Source organism: Rhineura floridana, chromosome 9 (genome assembly GCF_030035675.1).
Source record: "Rhineura floridana isolate rRhiFlo1 chromosome 9, rRhiFlo1.hap2, whole genome shotgun sequence".
Taxonomy (NCBI): Eukaryota; Metazoa; Chordata; class Lepidosauria; order Squamata; family Rhineuridae; genus Rhineura; species Rhineura floridana.
In genome coordinates, this window is record NC_084488.1 from 62,200,903 (window position 1) to 62,215,675 (window position 14,773).

Here is a 14,773-nt window from a genome sequence, read left to right on the forward strand (position 1 = left end):
ATTGGGAGACAAACATGGAGTGGGATGGGGGCATAGTATTAGGAGACAGCCCCAGGCATAGAAATGATGTTTTGGCACAGCTGTATGTCAAGGTTCAGCTTTGCATGTATGATACTTCGCCCATGCAATCCAAACTGTCACAAGGACATGTGAGCCTCAAGATGGCCATGGGTCAGCCCAGCAGGATTGCCTCACATGGAAGAAAATCAATGGCTTTGCTCAGAGGACAGTGTGGGTTGTTGGCCAAACACAGATCGTAAGTCATGTACTGACACATTTATCCATAAACTATCTTTGAAATGTTTGCAGTTGGAAGCATTGAAGTCAATAGGGAGGGGAGTTATAGATGGGTACTTTGTCAACTGTGGGTAACGGCCCGCAAATTAGTATGAAGTGGGGAAAGCCATTAACATTTGTATCACATTCTTTCTTCAAAAGCTCAGAATGACAGGTAAATGGTTTCCCTTCCCATCAGTTACCTTCATAAAAACCGTGAGGTAGGTTAGACTGACAGATGATGATTGATAGAAGTTTCATGACGGAACAGGGATTTGTACCCAGCTCGAAGTCCAGGGCTCCATCCACTAAACCAGAGTTTAAGGAGCAGCCTTAAATCGAGCACTTAATTGTATCAAGTATATTCTGCCCTGGCAGTTAAATGAAGAGCCTTGGGTCTATTTCAGCAGCGGGCAGGATAGAATTAAAGAGCGTTGACTAGTCACCGTCTCAATATCCAGCCCCGAAGGGGTTAATCTTCACCCAAACGTCTCAGCCTAGCGGCTAAGACTCCGACTGCGACTGCGCAAAAGTAGGTGGCTGTCCTGCCTTGCTTCGCCTTCTCGTCGACTCTCCCCCGTGTCCTGGACTACACCAATCCGCAGCATCAGCACTCCTCACGCAACCTTCTCCGCGAAGCAACCTCTTATGTCATCATCTCGCGTCGAAAAGAGGCGGCGGCAGGCGGAGGGGCTGCTGTTGCCTGGTTACGGCTTGTGTCATCCTTCTGCGCCACCGTCGACGGGTCGTCCCTTCTTTTTCTCCTCCCTCCACCGCTGTGTGTGTGAGGGACAGAAAACAAGTGGCTTCTGAGCGCGACTAGCAGCCGGACTGTCCCTTGGCTCCGGGCGTCTTTGCCGTCTTCCTTCAGACGCAGAAGCGGTTTCCCGTTCCCTCCTCATACTCCCGCCTCTGCTCGACAGACCGACCGGACCTCGCGCGGAGACTCAGTCACCCACATGCCTGGGAGTGGGGCGGGAGCGGTGCTGAGCCTGGCCGTCCGGCTCCGCTTCCGCACTGCCTCTGCCTGGCTGGGGCCCTAGCAGCGCCGGCGGCAGTGACCCGGGTGGGGTGTATGAGAGCCAGAGCCGGGCTGGGGCCGCGGCCCAACCCACTCGCCGCCTCTCCCTCCAAGGCCGGGGGTGGCCGCACCGGCCCCGGGGGGAAGCGGCGGGCACCGCTGTGGTGGAGGTGGCGGCGGCTCCCCCATGTGAAGCGACCCCGGGCGCGCTGCTGCTCCTGCTGAACTCCCTCGGAGTTGGGAAGCGGCAAAAAAGCTTTAGTGTCCCGTCCTGGACCTTACAACTCTGCACCTCAGAGACACCCGAGCCAACTCCTTTTCTCATCGACCTTACTGCCCAATTCTTAAGTCCCGGCCGCCACGCCGCGGGTGAAGCAGGGCTGGTCCCGGCGGCAACACTTTCCTCTCAGCCAAGGTCTGCTGCGGTCACAGCAGGAAATCTAGACGGCCCCCGCCGCCATTCGCACCCTCCCGAAGTGAGTAACACCGGTGGGGCGTGGAACAGAAGTTGCGGGCAGAGGGTAGCTCTAATCTGTTGCAGCATCCCCGGTCTCTGCAGATGGTGCACGTGGGCTCGGAACCTCTCCTCCTCCCCCCCCCCCCCGTGGAACAAGGGAAAGGGGCGGGGAGCGGGAGGGATGCTGGAAAGAGATGCCGCGGCTGTTGGCGGGGTGTGAAGGGCAGTCGCCGCTCCTCGTTTCATATGCGCCTCACGTTGCCGGGAGCTTTGCACGGTCTACTGCGCTAAGTGACCCCCCCCCCCCTTAACTACGGCTGAGAAATCTCTCCCTACGGGTCAGGCGGAAACGATTGGCGTATTTTGAGGGGGATTTTAAATGGCTTTGTTGGGAAACTTAATGAGAAGAGAAGGGCTTGAGAGAGCCAATCAAGGAACGAGCTCGGACATAGTATTTGTTCCAAGAGTTAGCTTCTTTCTCTCTTTTCTCCACCCTCTTCTCTCTGAAGTCTCTTCCCCCCCCCCCTTTTCCAGCCATAGAAGAAAGTTTAACTTCTTGGGTCCTTGCACCATATGAATACCAGTTGTTCTTAAAGCAACTTGAGGTTGATTATTGTGAGGTGCTGGATGTATCCTTAGAGCTGTAATCCAGTACTTGTCTACTTAGAAGCAAACTATTGGGTTCAATGGGTTTTACTCCCATGTTACTGTGTATTGGATTGTAACTTAGGCTAGGATGGTCTGAAGTTAAGTTGGACAAGGGTAGGTAGGACTCATTCAATCGCAATTGGTCTTGAACACTTGAAAAAACTGAGATTTGATTGAATATACTACACTTTTAATATGCAACTATAGTAGCACCTTGCATGACAAAAGTTACATCAAAAATTATCTTAACTGTTTTAATGCCATCTAAACTTGTGTACATATTGCCTTGTTAAGCTTTACCTAAGCTATATTTTATTTAAGACAAAAAATCCTTACTCATATTTTGCAAATAATGCAACTTAAATATTATCCTGATGCTCAGAGTAGTCTGCTGCATAATTTTCATTTCTCTCTCTCTTTTTCTGTGTTTTTTATAGTAGGAGGTGAATCGGAAGACCTCTATGGTCAGTATAAGCACAAGTGCATAAACTTTATGTAGTGTTATGTACCTGTGTTTTGGTGCACATGTTTGATGTTGGCTCACCGCATCCTTTGTCATCTGACCAAAGTCATGCTGAGCTGGGAGTAAGTACCTGGAAGTAAGTCCCACTGAACTCTTTGGGACTTACTTCTGAGTAAACATTCATAAGATTGCCCTGTTAGCCTTTTGTCCTATATGGATTGAACTCTGTCAGGACTTCAAAGTAAACATGGATTGGATTAATATTCTGAGGTCCTGAACTAGGAGTAGGGAACTTGTGGCTGTGTGATGTCACTGAACTACAAATTCTATCATCCTTGACCATTGGCCATGCTCTTTAAGGCTGATGGAAGTTTTAGTCTAATAACATCTGTAAAAGAACAGGTTCCCCATCACTGTCTTTAACTTTGGAAGGAAGTTCTATTAAAATCAGTTATACTTGCATGTAGTTAGTTTTAGGATCAAGGTAATACACTTTAAAAAACAAATACTTCCTTAGAAACCAGAATGTTATTGATCTGTGATTCTAGTTTGTTCAAATGTGGTAGAATATGATTTATTTGATAGAGTCAACAACCAAAGTGTATCTGGAGCTATGATTCAATAATGGTTCACAGATGGTCCTTGAGGTAACTTTTTTCTATCTTCATAGTGAGCTAGGTTTTTTTGACATGGAATGATTTGGATTGCACTGTGCATTTGGCAGTTTTGCACCAGAAGATAAATGAAAATGGATGTGAAAGTGTTTTAATAGTTTATGTAAATTACTTTAAATTTACTTAAGAGTGCTATCCTATGAAGGAGTTACATTGGCTGCTTGTTTTGCTTTTGGACCCAATTCAAGGTGCTGGTGCTAAATGGCGTGGGATCCAAATACCTGAAGGAACTCCATATTAGGAATAGGGAACCTGTGGCTTGCCAGATGTTTCTGGTCTACAACTCCCAACCATTCCTGATCACTGGTCATGCTGGCTGGGGCTGATGGGAAATGGAGTCTAACAACATTTGGAGGGCCACAGATTATCCATCCCTGCCTTATATAATACTGCCTGTGTCTTAAAATCTTTGGAGGAGGCTCTTCTTTGTATACCCACTGTGCACTCCACTTGTGCAATGTCCTCAACTTGGAAGTGAGGTTAGTGGTGGCATGTCTGTCATTTTGGCACAAAATAAAACCTTGTTTGTTAGCTCAGGCATTTTAGTGCTTTCCAATGCAATTCTATCCATGTCTAGTCATCAGTAAGTCCTATTGCATTCAGTGGGGCTTATTCCCAAAGTTGCAATCCTAACTCTACTTACCTGGGAGCAAGTCCCATTGAATTCAATAGGACTTACCTCTTGAAGTAGGCATGGTTAGTATTGGGCTGTTAGTGTAACTCTGCTATGTGGATTTAGCTGCTTCTATTGTTTTTATAGTCTATTTATTATGTTTTATGTGATATTATATAATATGCATTTTGTACCCCACACTGGGCTCAGCTGAGATGAAAGATGGGCAATAAATATTCTTAATAAATAATAAATAATAAAATATTCAGAAATTAGTCCCATTGAATTAACTGGGACTTAACTTCTAGGTAAATACGTATAGGAGTGCAGCCTTTATCCTAAATATAACTGGAATGATAGACTATGAAATAAGATCACACACTTGGAAAAAAAATCCTACTGATTTGTTTCATGTATTAGGTCTTAGTTCATCTGCTGCTTCCACTGCTTTTCTCTCTGTCTCAGCAACTAGTACTGGTTTTATTTTATTAATGAAAGTATTTATATATCACCTGCTCACAAAATCTCAGGGCAGTGCACAGCAACTTAAAAACATTCAAAAGCAGTATAATTTGTTTATTTAAATATCTTCCAATGTATTTTTCTAAAGTAGAACTGTTGCTCACTGGTTTTTGTCTGTTTTGATTGTGGTTTTTGTCTGTTTCAGTCTCTCTTAATCTGCCAGTAAGCTATGTTCCTTACCTTGTCTTTTTTCTGTATCATTTTTTTTTCAGTATGGTGAAGCCAATTGAGTGCCACTTTCAAAATGTTCTGCCATTTCAGAGTTAAAGATCTACACTAATGCTTTTGTTTTGCATGTTGTCTTTCTATGTAATTGTACTGTGCAAACTCCCTGTTTTTTTTAAAAAAATGAGTAGTAAAACAGGTTTCTTAAGTGCTTGAGGATGCATAGTGGACAGTACAGAGTTTTTGAGGTGTTAATGCAATGCTGGACTTGCACTGCTTGTTGTATCTTGTACTCTGGTCCATCTTTTCTACAGCCTATCAGGCTGTGGTACTGTGTATATCTTTTCATTCCATTCATCTCAGTGTTTTAGGCGTACTTCTGCTTCTTAGACTATGGTGCTAAAAATGCTTCCTTGGAAGTAAATTCTGTTAAAATTAAAGGCATATCTAAGAGAACATATGTAACACAAATTTATTTTTGTTCCAGAATTGGTTTGCTCACAAGTATTTTCTTATCACATCTTAAGTTAAAAATGGCTTTAATTCTGTATGACCTGCATAGTTTAACTTATCCCCTCTTCTGATTTGTTTCTTTCTAGTATCAAAGCCTGTTTGTTCCACAAGAAAAAGCTGAGTAAGGCAGTGGACTTTTGTTTCAAAAGCCTGTTGCTTGTATCTAAATTTTACTCAGAGTAAACCCATTGAAATTAATGCTTAAGTTAGTCATGTCAATTAATTTCAATGAGTCTACTCAGAATATGACTAATGCGGAGTATAGCCCTTTGCCATTTGTGACACCTTGTGTTCTGTTCATGTATTCTGACCGCTGGTGTTTGTGGTTCCCAAGAAGCCATCGTTCCTAGGAGACGAGGATAGGTAGGGGATGTTTCTATGTTATTTTGAGAACTGGAAAGATCCCTTAAATTCTGGTCTTCCTAAGTAATTCAGTCAGTTCTTCATTCTTTTAACTTCACTGTTTCATGCCACCTCTCATTTTTCAATTTTCTCCCTCAGAAGCTACCTTATCCATTGACTTGCACTTTGTCTTTCATCTGCTTGACTCTGGTCTAAGGCTAGGTATGAGTGTTGCCAGCCAAACAATTTTTCCAGTTACATTTGGAATGGTTTGAGCAATTACTTTCTCAGTAATTGTTCAAGAACAGTAGCAGTGCTGGTCTTTCATATAAAAACAACAAGAATTCAGTAGTAACTTAAAGACTAACAAATTTATTGTTGCACAATCTTTTCTTCGCAAGAGCCTACAAAAAGTGACAATCAGCCCACAGCTGATGAAGCAGGCTATGGAAGGTGATGCCAAACATATTAATAATTGGTCGGGAAATTGTCAAAATAGTTTCTTCACAATATAATATATGTGGTGAAGGACACAGATCTGTTCTTGCCTTTCTTGTCTTCAGTGATCAATTCTCTTTAGTATCTGGCATTCAGATAAAAGGTCTGAAGCATAAAGGTCTGAAACATGGTGATGATAATAGGGTAGAGGCCTAGAAGTATGTTGCATGCCCAGTTACTAATAATTTACACATTGGGCAAGAGCTGCTTCACAAGTTATAGATGTTACATTGATGTTACTTGAAAGAGCCTTTGAAATGGTGGCCATTTCATGTGGCTCATTTTGCGTATCAATGTAACTGAATAGGTGATTACTTGAAAAACAGCCATATGGAGGCAATTTCACATGGCAAGCAATTTTGAGTGAATGGCTAACCACATGATTTTGGCAACTTTAAGCCCACCATCATAAACAGCAAAAAGAGTGATTGTATTGGCAAGATTAAAACTGCTGGAATCACTTCAGGAAATTCGTTATACAAACTACTTCCTGCATCAATCTGTCCATCTGTTTGTTGTATCCAAACCCAGGTTTGTAGTTTTTCTTGCTCAAACAAACTATGAGCAGTAAACCAAGAACAAACCTTAGAGCAAGGCAAGGCACAAGTCCAGTTTTGGATATAATGCTGAATTAAGCAATGATTTAGCCCTGGGTAGCACAGCTACTGCAGGACCTGGGGAGGAGTGCAGAGGTTGTGATCTTTCCTCTGTGAGGCTTTGTACTAAGCCATGATTTGGCTTAGCATTATATGATATAATCTATCTGATATCCTAACCTGCTGTCTTTTAAATTCAGTTGATATATCTGTTTGCTTGCTTTCTTGGTGTTTTCTGAATCCTTAGGATGCGCTATTCATCTGCTTTTACCATGAGGCTTTTTAGTTTCTGCTTACTCTTTCTGAATGTCTGTCAGTTTCTACAGCAAACAAGGGTGGTGTCCTAAAAGAGCCTTGCTAATGCACACATTTGTTTGTAAACATTGCCTGTCCTAAATGCTGAACAGTGTAGATGTGTAGCTAAAGTAATATGTAATCAAAGGCTGTACTATAGCATATATGAGAGCCAGTATGGCATAGTAGTTAGAGTGTTGGACTACGACCTGGGAGACCAGGGTTCGAATCCCCACACAGCCATGAAGCTCACTGGGTGATCTTGGGCCAGTCACTGCCTCTCAGCCTCAGAGGAAGGCAATGGTAAATCACCTCTGAATACTGCTTACCATGGGACTTCCGGGAAGGGTGACTTAGCCTGTGCCTGCTTTTGAGACGGGCTCCTGCCTCAAAAGAAGCTTATTCAGATATATCAGTCAGATTTTTTCTTTTTTTGACTGATTAAACTTCTCCCGGGTAGGGAGAAACGAAGAGATTAACCTCAAAGCCTATTTTTGTTGGGACGACCAGATCTCATTAATTTATGGGACGAGGTCCAGCCGACGAAGGTGGGACGGATTTTTAACAACAAGCTCTATCTGGAAAAGCGAACGTTCATCTTATCTTCTAAGAGAGAACGCACTAACAGGCAAGCACCCTTCTTTCTATATTTTTCTTTTACTTGACTTAAATTGTTGCTGTTTAAAAGAGATTTGCCAGATTGATCGGTTTTTGACATCTCACTGGGGAGCCATAACTTCTCTCTGCTACTCACTAATTAATAGCTTATCTCTGTTTTTGTTGCAAAAAGCTGTCCTGGATTTGCATTCTAAAGATATACACAGAAGAGGGATTTCTATTCCAGATTTTTATTTTGAAGAATATTATATTGTCTGAGACTACTCTCTTTTTGGTCTATTTTATTTTGACGAATCTGTTTTCTGACGACCGCCATTAATTGTTTCGATCCTGGGAACTGCATTTTGTTTACTTAAACATGGAGAGATAAGGCTGTCTGCTCTGTTTATACTGTGATGTCACCAAGTTTGGAGTATTAACCCAATTGTTGCTGAAATAAGAAGTGGTTTTCCTATATTTTTCTTTTAAAATGGCAATTAAGAAAGTGGCTGAGAAGCTGGAAATAACTATGTTTCAGAAAATAATGGATGAGATTGAGATAACGAAACAAAACCTGCGACAGGGTTGTAAGGAGCTGAAAATTGAATTGAGTAAAATGAAGCAGGAGATTAAAGATATAGGGGTCCCTGTGAGAGAGGTGACCCTGGAAGGGGTCCCTGTGAGAGAGGAGACCCCGGAGATTGGAACAAACGTGGAACAGGAAAAAGATTTGGAGTCTATGGACTTTAGAAATAAAATTTATTGTTTGGAGACACAGGAGATTAAAGACATAGGGGTCCTTGTGAGAGAGGAGACCCTGGAGACTGGAACAGGGGTCCCTGTGAGAGAGGAGACCCTGGAGACTGGAACAGGGGTCCCTGTGAGAGAGGAGATCCCGGAGATTGGAACAAACGTGGAACAGGAACAAGATTTGGAGTCTATGGACTTTAGAAATAAAATCTATTGTTTGGAACTCAATGTTATCTCTGAAGAAATTAATGAAGATTCTAGAGATAAAGTTATCAATGGCATGGATAATCTTCTGGACTGGAATGATGTGATGGAGCCCAATATAGAGAAAATCTATGGAATTAACTGCAGCCATGTGACAATGGAAAAACTTTCAAGAGATGACCCAGTGTATTTTGAAAAAAAGAACAGAGATATGATTTTACAGCAGTATTTCAGCAACCTATTCAGAATGGATGGCAAGAAAATATTTGGGATAGAGGTAATTCCCATCAGACTCTTACTATATGACTATGGCTTTGACAGCAAGATTATTATGGAATACTGATAATGGAAGATTGGATACTGAAATTACTGGACTTAACAAGACTACTGAAGATGGAAGATGGAAAATGGAACTAATAGGGATAATAGAACAATGGCTATTGAAATTACTGAACTTAACAGATTCTGATGTGATGGATTAATTGAAATGTTTATTTTGACTATGGTTATGACAACAAGATTATCATAATTAGTAATGAGATGGATTAATCGATATGCTTATCTGGAAAAAAAAATTGATAGATATATTTCTTAAAGAATTGAAACCTCTCTTTGACTTTTTGTGGAAAGAATAAAGTAATGTTTATGAGATTTGATGATTAAGTAAGATAACTACTGGAGGAAAGTGATTTTATAATATGACTTAAGAGACAGGATTGTTATATATTATAGACTTATAACTGATTTGATCTTTGACAAATGGGAAGTCAATATTTTACTCTTTATTTTTTATTTTTGTTTTTTTTTTCTTTTTTTCTTTTTGTTTAACTATTTTTGATTTTGTTTTTTGTCTTTGAATGTTTTATGATTTTGTCTTGTATGTTTTATGAAAATCTGAATAAAAATTATTGAAAAAAAAAATGAATACTGCTTACCATGAAAACCCTATTCATAGGGCTGTCATAAGTCGGGATCGATTTGAAGGCAGTCCATTTCATTTTCATAGCACATATGCAGCAAAATGATGGTATGTATCTGACTTTCTTCACATTTTAGATACATACCATCATTTTGCTGCATATGTGCAGAGCTTGGAAAAGTTACTTTTTTGAACTACAACTCCCATCAGCCCAATCCAGTGGCCATGCTGGCTGGGGCTGATGGGAGTTGTAGTTCAAAAAAGTAACTTTTCCAAGCTCTGCATATGTGCTATGACTTTCTATCACATTTTAATTTTCTACAGAGTGCATTGTTTTGCAACATTGCTTTGCTTCTAAATTTTGTATTGTTGAATACATAACAGATTCTAGGAGTTCTGCTTTTTTTGGGGGGGACTGTTCTTCTAGCCTATGAAATAAGACAAACTAAGTATAAGACTCCAGGTAGATGAGATACAGGTAAGTTTTTCAACTGTTTAGGGTTAGTAATCTTCACTTCAGGTTATGGAATGAATTTACTCCATTTATTTTGTGTATCTGTCCAGGTTTCATATTGATTTTATTGTTGACAGATTCCTTTCATCATTTCTTTTTGCAATTTGGTTCATATTCTAATTTTGTGATACTTCAGGTTGCAATGGGAGAAGAGGAGCTGGGAAGAAGGGTCCTAACTGCTCTCACTTCTGATGTTCAGTCATACAGTAGCCCTTAGATCTTGGTAGGAGTAACAGAAAGAAAAGCCTCTTTCAGCCGCAGAATATTTGGAAACCTTAGCTGACTTCAGAATCTCTTATAAAGTAGTGATATATATTGAATGGATAAGTAGCAGGAGAGCAAAATGCTCTTCTTTGTTTGTCTAAAATCCTTAATAAATTCCAAAGGGTGGGCTGCATGATACCTCTCATTTCTTAAAAAAATATTGCTCCTCCCTTCTACAATTACTGAGTATACTTGTATGTAGCAAATTCCTGAACAGAAGTGATTCTGGAAGTAGTACTAGAGAGTAAAGAAGCAAAAAAGTGCAGATAACTGGCAGGGCAATCTAAACTATAGGAAGCTGGTGTAATTTACTACTATTCCAAAATCCATTCAGGAGCGGTACTACTGCTGGCTGAGCTGACCCGAGCCTGACAGAGGAAAACAAGCCTTTAAAATAAAGTTTGACTTACATCACCCTTTTCCCCAGTGTAACGTACACTGGATAGAGTTTGGAATAGGGGTAATCTCGTGCTCTGCCCTGCTTCCGTCACTCTCCTGGAATGCCCCTTTTTGGGACTCACCCAGGCTTTGACTGAGCTGGCTGAGTCCCAGCTAAGTTCGGATAGAGGACTTACACCAGCTTACCTCTGACTGAGCTGGGATGAGGCACTTCAGCTTGCTGAGTTCAGGCTCAGCTGGAGATCTGCCTGTTCCAAACATCATTGCAAGAATGTTTTATATCGTAGCTCATTGTAAGAACAACCTTTTAGGGGAAGAAATTCTGTATACTACTGCTTCTTCTTAGGCTTATTCCTAAAACAGTGATGGGGAACCTGTCCTCTATATATTGTTGGACTCCAACTCCCATCAGCCTCAGCCAGCATGAATAATGATTGGGGATGATGGCAGTTGGAGATCAACACCATTTGGAGGTACCCTATCCCTGTCCTAAAAGAAGAAAATGTGAAGTAGCTTTGATTGACATGCTGTGAAACAGAAGTTATTTATCTATTATTTGATTTATATCCCGCTCTTCCTCTCAGCAGGAGCCCAGGGCGGCAAACAGAAATGCTAAAAACACTTTAAAACATCATAAAAAGACCTTAAAATACATTAAAACAAAACAACGTTAAAAACATTTTTTAAAAAAGCTTTAAAAACATCTTTTAAGAAAAAAAGGGTTAAAAACATATTATTAAAGAAAACATATTAAAAGCAATTCTAACACAGACCCAGACTGGGATAGGTCTCAACTTAAAAGGCTTGTTGAAAGAGGAAGTCTTCAAAAGGCCCCGAAAAGATAGCAGAGATGGCGCCTGCCTAATATTTAAGGGGAGGGAATTCCACAGGGTAGGTGCCACCACACTAAAGGTCCATTTCCTATATTGTGCAGAACGAATCTCCTGATAAGATGGTATCTACAGGAGGCCCTCACCTGCAGAGTGCAGTGATCGACTGGGTATATAAGGGATAAGACAGTCTTTCAGGTATCCTGGTCCCGAGCTGTATAGGGCTTTGTATACCAAAACTAGAACCTTGAACTTGGCCCGGTAGCAAATGGGCAGCCAGTGCAATTCTTTCAGCAGCGGGGTGACATGTTGGGGATACCCTGCCCCAGTGAGCAGTCTCGCCGCCACATTTTGCACCAGCCACAGCTTCTGGACCAACCCCAAGGGCAACCCCACATAGAGCACATTACAGTAATCCAGCCTGGAGGTTACCAGTGCATGGACAACAATGGTCAGGCTATCCTGGTCCAGAAATGGCTGCAGCTGTCTTATCAGCCGAAGCTGCTAAAGGCACTCCTAGCCATGGAGGTCACCTGGACCTCTAGCGACAAAGATGGACCCAGAAGCACCCCCAGACTACGGACCTTTCAGAGGGAGTACTACTCCATCCAAAGCAGGCAACTGACCAATTATCTGAACTGGGAAACCACCAACCCACAGCGCCTCTGCCTTGCTAGGATTCAGACTCAGTTTATTGGCCCTCATCCAGCCCACCACCGTGTCCAGGCAGCGGTCCAGGGCTTGCATGGCCTCTGCATATCCAGATGTTATAGAGAAATAGAGCTGGGTATCGTCAGCATACTGCTGACACCTCACCCCAAATCTCCTGATGACTGCTCCCATGGGCTTCATATAGATGTTAAACAGCATGGGGGATAAGATGGTACCCTGCGGCAGCCCACAGCACAACTGCCAGGGGGCCGAAAGACAGTCACCCAATGCTCTTCTCTGAGAGCAACCTTGGAGATGGGATCGGAACCACTGTAAAACAGTGCCTCCACTACCCATCTCACCAAGTTGACCTGGAAGGATACCATAGTCAATGGTATCAAAAGCCGCTGAGAGATCAAGTAAGAATAACAGGGTTTTAGGTCATAATTCAGCACAGAGTTAATTGCACTTAAAGTCTATTGACTTCAGTGGGTTTGTGTGCTGGATCATAGCTCCAGTGTGTTCCATGCAGAAGTCTGGAGTTAATCAGATAAATTGATACCTTATGTAATCATGATATTGTACAACTGTACACTGTTCTCTGTTCTGTTTTTAGTTTATTCACAAAGTGTTAAGGTATTTTTTTCTTTCTGATGTGACCCAAAATAGGTGCTTTCTACAGCTAACAATTTGTAATCTTTGTATTTTGTCAATTATCTTTCTGTACTCTTTATCAGATTGATATTGTATCTCTTCCTTATCTCAGGATGTGATGAGGAGGTGTACAGTATGTTGCAAAGCAATTATGTACATTTGTGGAATGTCTACATATTTAATGTTAAGGTCTAAACTTTCTGTTGCAATCACTATGTGCTACCTACCAAGCTGCATGGACTATTTGTCTAGCATGATATAACTACACTTCAGTTAAAGCTCAGACAGATTGTTACTTTGCTGTTCAAGCTCTGATGTGTAAAGCCTTGGGTCTTGTCCTATGTTCAGGAAACTTTAACATTGCACATTGTGGGAAGTAGGATTCCTCTTGCCCTGTCCCAAGCATCATTGCATCTGCTATAGTCTCTAAATTGTACATAAAAGAGTAGAGTTTTACAAATCTATGCCTGAAAATATGTAGAGGGGTATACATGCCATTTATGCACTGCCAACTTGTGGAGGCCAGGTGTGGTGCAGACATGATTGACTACTCACTCTGTGTTTTGAGTTTTACCCTGTTTCCTAACTGTGAATAAGCCTCTGCTGTTCATTATTATTATTTTTTAAGTTCCTGTGCAGTGTGTATTTGTGACTGGCTTAAAGGCTCACTTCTGTTCTCATAACAACTTGGGACAATTTGAGGATCTTGTTTTGCACTCTATTGTAACTTTTACAGGTATTCTAGATTTATTTTTAGCTATGTATTTTCTTTAATGTTTCCTCAGTTAAGGTTCTTATTCAAGTTTCAAATTGGATTTATAGGCCACCTTTCACCCTCCCTTTTTCAGAAGAGGAAAAGCCAGAGCTGTTCAAGTACTTTGCTAGAGGAAAAAGACAGCCAAGATTGCTTTCAGAGCAAAAGTGGAAGCTTGCCAAGAACAGCATATACAGTGAGATGGGGAAGGCCTGAAAGCAAAAGCTGATTGTATAAAAGGGTGTAAGGGTAAAAAGCAGACCCAGAAACAACTGCTATTTAAAGTGAAACGAAGTTGGAGAGTGTATCTTTGAACAAGGGTTAGGGTTGCAGTTGAAGTTGATGCCAGAAGACTTGCTGTTGGGGGTATGAAAGTGGCAAATTCTGGTGTGAATAAATAGAACAAACTAATTCAGTTCTAGTTTGTATTTATATGAATTTTCATTGTTGAATAGCATTTTAAAAAGGAATGTGTTTGCTACATTTGCATCCTCATCCTCTTTCAAGAAGGTCAGAGTAGTATTTCAGTTTATAAGTGTGTGAGGTAGCTTATGCTCAAATAGTAACTTCCACAAAGCCAGCTACTAAACTTACAGTAGGGCCCCACTTACCGGCGCTTTGCATTCCAGCGTTCCTCTAATGCAGCGGCTTTCAATTAGGGGAAATGCCCCGTTTTAAACCTCTTTTGCGGCATTTTGCAGCATTTTCGCGTGACGTGCCCCATTATACTCAATGGGTTCCGCTTTACGGATTTCTGCTTTACAGCGGCAGTCCAGAACGGAACCTTCCGCATAAGCGGGGCCCGCCTGTATAGGATGCATCCCTGAGTGGAGATTTAAACCTAGATTTCTGCTGTAGCTGCTTCCTCCACTGCAGAAATGTCAGGCTATTCTCTGTAGTCACTAATTTTTTTTAAACGCAATTGTTCTCAAACAGCATTCGTTTAAATTGCTAATTTAATTACCATACAATTTCTGGTATAGAAATGTGGCATTTTAGCCAAGTATTGAACAAGTGGTCAAATCTTGTCATTAAAATTAAGCCAGTTTTTTAGTAGTATTAATATTGTTGCATTACAAATTTCAACCTATTATCTGAAGCTTGGCCATTCAGAACTCTTACTGAAATTCAGGTGGTGTGTGCAACATTTGCCTT

General features: G+C 41.4%; 1 protein-coding gene across 4 annotated transcripts in view; it reads left to right on the forward strand.

Annotated features, from left to right (window-relative positions):
* Window positions 1–788: 788 nt before the first annotated feature.
* Window positions 789–14,773, forward strand: part of FBXW7 (F-box and WD repeat domain containing 7) — a 208,945-nt gene continuing 194,960 nt past the window's right edge. Inside the window, exon 1 of one of the 4 annotated variants that reach the window (XM_061584624.1) lies at window positions 789–1,773. The gene's annotated coding sequence lies outside the window, so the exon portion shown is untranslated. The remainder of the gene's footprint in view (window positions 1,774–14,773) is intronic. The other 3 variants (XM_061584625.1, XM_061584626.1, XM_061584622.1) reach the window with 3 other exon arrangements.